Source organism: Mastomys coucha, unplaced genomic scaffold (genome assembly GCF_008632895.1).
Source record: "Mastomys coucha isolate ucsf_1 unplaced genomic scaffold, UCSF_Mcou_1 pScaffold1, whole genome shotgun sequence".
In the NCBI taxonomy this organism is placed as follows: Eukaryota; Metazoa; Chordata; class Mammalia; order Rodentia; family Muridae; genus Mastomys; species Mastomys coucha.
This window is the reverse complement of record NW_022196891.1, coordinates 18,072,690-18,076,454: the sequence shown is the minus strand read 5'-3', so window position 1 is coordinate 18,076,454 and position 3,765 is coordinate 18,072,690. Positions and strand designations below refer to the sequence as shown.

At 44.8% G+C, this 3,765-nt stretch overlaps 1 protein-coding gene and 1 pseudogene across 1 annotated transcript in view; one reads left to right on the top strand and one right to left on the bottom strand.

Annotated features, from left to right (window-relative positions):
• Nucleotides 1-3,765, top strand: part of LOC116070006 (5-hydroxytryptamine receptor 5B) — a 25,293-nt gene that overhangs the window by 15,986 nt on the left and 5,542 nt on the right. The gene's annotated exons all lie outside the window — the stretch shown is intronic.
• LOC116070012 lies at nucleotides 1,952-2,430 on the bottom strand (annotated as a pseudogene).

Below are 3,765 nucleotides of genomic sequence, written 5' to 3'. Positions count from 1 at the left end.
ACCCAGACAGACTGGAAGGAACCGGAGTCACTGGGCTGGCGGAGTTCCTGTGTGCCTAGTCCCGCTGGACCCAATTACTCACAGTGTTGGGACAGATGTTGGTTCCTGCTCACCTCTGATCCTGGGTGTGTCAGAGTGCCTGGGAGTGGAGATTCCTCTGGGTGCTGTGGGACTGGTTGGGGAGCTTGCTCCCAAGGTCTGCTCTGGACCCCAGCCCAGACAGACCAGAAGCAACTCTTGTTGTTACATTTACATATAAACAAAGAAATATTTAAATTCAACCAACTGAGTTCATTCATTGTTGACTTTGTGTAAGTTTCTAGGGCTGACCACTTGCTACTAGATAAGCCACCAGAGGCTCATTCCTGGGTGAGACTACTTCTTTTTCTCTGCGCATTGTCCATTGCTTGTGGCTCGTCATCTAGGGATGGGGCCCCGTGGGTTTCCTCAGCCCATGTTGGCATACCAACTCTTACTGGAACTGTTCAGCTCTTGTTCAGACAGCTATCTTGTTGACGTTCTGTGGGTAAAGCTTCCCTGTCCTAGCCAGGAGGCATAGGCTTGCCGCAGGCTTCCTCATCCCCTGGCTCTTCCAGTCTTCCCACCTTCTTTTTCTTCAGTGTTCCCTGAGTCTTAGGTGTGCAGGAGCTGTGTGGCAGACCCAGCGATCGGAGCTGAGAATCACCGGGTCAGTTGGTACTGGCATGTTGAGTAGTTGTAGCTTCCAGGAATGATCTCCCGCTGCTGTAAAAAAGGTAAAGGATGAGGTCCACACTTCTCTGGTCGGTCCCTACCCTGGGTGCTCCGTTACTGCACGCTTTGAGGCAAGGTCTCAAGTATTTCAAGGAGACCACAGACTCACAGTGTAGTTGAGGATAACTGATCCGTCAGCCCCTATCTCCTGATGTCTGGGATCTGCAGTGTGCTGCAGGCCCGGATTGTATGGTGCCAGAACAGAACCAAAGGGTTTAGTGCAGGCTCGGCAGGCACTGTACTAGCTGAGCTGTGCTAGCCACATGCTTCGACAGTCTAATAGATGTTTAATGGCATCTGACATTTTAATTTGCTTTTATCAGATGACCCGCGATTTTCATGGTTTTATGACATGTACATTTTCTTATAAAAATTTAAAACTACAGTTATTTCTTATTTATGTTTGTTTATTTGTTTATGGGGTGTATATGTGTAGGTCAGAGAAGAACTCTGTTTGGCCCATTCTCACTCACTACCTTGTAGACCTTGGACATCAAATTCAGGTCCTTAGTGTCTTAGTTAGGGTTTCTATTGCTGTGAAAAGACACAAAGACCACGGCAATTTTTATAAAGGAAAACATTTCATTGAGGCTGGCTTACAGGTTAAGAGGTTACTTCATTATCGTCATGGCAGGAAGCGAGGTGGTGCGCAGGCAGACATGGTGCTGGAGAGGCAGCTGAGAGTTCTACATCTGGATCAGCAGGCAGCAGGAAGAGGGAGAGTGACATCGGGTCTGGTTTGAGCTTCTGAAACCTCAAAGCCTACTCCTAGTGACACACTTCTTCCAACAAGGCCACACCTCCAATAATGCTACTCCCTATGGACCTACAGGAGCCATTTTCATTCAAACCACCATGTTTGGGCTTGGCATCAAGTATCTTTACCCACTGTGCCATTTTGCCAGCCCAAGATATGTAGAGCTATAATTTTTATTTTAGTGATGTATCTGTTAAAAGTTTCTTTTCCTATCTTAAAATAGGTTGTTTTATATTCTTTTTTGTTTGCATGTGTGTATGTATATTGTGCAAGTGAAGTTGACACTGGGTATCTTTTTAAATCTTTTTCCACCTTATATATTGAGATAGGGTCTCCCAATGTATTCAGCACTTGCTTTTGGTTCATCCTTCTATTATTATTATTATTATTATTATTATTATTATTATTATTATTATTTTATTTTATTTTTTTTTAGCTGTCACAGGTAGAGCTTTTATTTGTTACAAATTATTCCTGATTTCTTCTGCTCAAAAGTTCTTTGAGACAATTGCGTCAGCCTTAGCCAGTCAGAGAATAGAGTCATCTGACTCACCCATCCTGCGAATGGCTCCGCAGATGCCGTAGGTTTTAAACTGGCCACTAAACCGGCCTGTGTTCCTGTCAACCTTGGCCACATTCATCTGGATGGACGCGTGGTTCTTGGCAGCAATGATGCGGTTGCTCGCGGAGCATTTCCGCGGCACGTACAGGTCCACAAACTTGCCTGCGTCATTCTGCATTCTGAGGCCGTCCTCACTGGTCCAGCGAGAGCGCAGAAAGGCGTATTATTATTTTAAATCATGTTCTTTTTTGCCTGCTTGCCTTGTGGGACTGAGCAACTGCTAGATTCTTGGGCTTCCATTCACAGCTGCTGCTGTCTATTGTTGAGAAGTTGGACTACAGACTACATCCAATGAGGATGTTCCTTATTTCTCCAAAGAGGAAACTGAGGCTTAGAGGAATACTGTAATTTCCTGTTACTCCATGGAACACCGTAAACTCTTGGGACAAAATTAGATACCCAAAACACTCAGAGGAAGCTTTACTCCCAGGCACTCTAACATGCCCAGGATCATAGGATCAGAGATGAGGAGGACACAATACCTCTCCCAACACCAGGAGTAACTGAGTCCAGTGAGATGCAGGCACGCAGGAACTCCACCAGATCAGTGGCATGGGTTCTTTCCAGTCTGTCTGGGCCAGTGCCTTCAGCAGACCTTGGGCACAAACTCCCAGAGGAAGCTCCACTCCCAGGCGTTCTAACATACACAGGATCACAGGATCACAGGAGCTTGATCACACCAAGATCTTAGGGTCCCAGATGGCAGCTTGATTCCCAGGAGCTCAGACACACCCAGGATCTCAGGATCCCAGAATCACAGGATCACAGAGACAGCTTGACTCTGAGGAGTTCTGACACAACCAGGATCACAGGAAGGACAGGCTTCAGTCAGATATAGCCAGGGCAGGTAGCACTAGAGATAACCAGATGGCAGGAGGCAAGCATAAGAATATAAGCAACACAAACCAAGATCACTTGGCATCACCAGAATCCAATTCTCCCACCACAGCAAGTCCTGGATACCCCAACACGCCGGAAAAGCAAGATTCAGATCTAAAATCACTTCTCATGATGATGATAGAGGACTTTAAGAAGGACATAAATAACTCCCTAAAGAAATACAGGAGAAGGCTGAGCAGTTGTGGCACACGCCTTTGATCCCAGCACTGGGGAGGCAGAGGCAGGCAGATTTCTGAGTTCAAGGCCAGCCTGGTCTACAGAGTGAGTTCCAGGACAGCCAGGGCTACACAGAGAAACTATCTCAAAAAAAAAAAAAAAAAAAAAAAAAAAAAAAAAAAAGAAAAAGAAAAAGAAAGAAAGAAAGAAAGAAGGAAGGGAAGAAATACAGAACACAGGTAAATAGCTAGAAGCCCTTAAAGAGGAAACACAAAAATCCTTTAAAGAATTAAAGAATTGCAGGAAAACACAATCAAACAGGTGAAGGAAGGAACAAAACCATCCAGAATCTAAAAATGGAAACAGAAACAATAAAGAAGTCACAAAGGGAGACAACCCTGGAGTTATAAAACCTAGGAAACAGATCAGGAAGCATAGATGCAAGCATCACCAACAGAATACAAGAGATAGAAGAGAGAATCTCAGGAGCAGAAAATACCATAGCAAATATTGACACAACAGTCAAAGAAAATGCAAAAAGCAAAAAGATCCTAACCCAAAACATCCAGGAAATCCA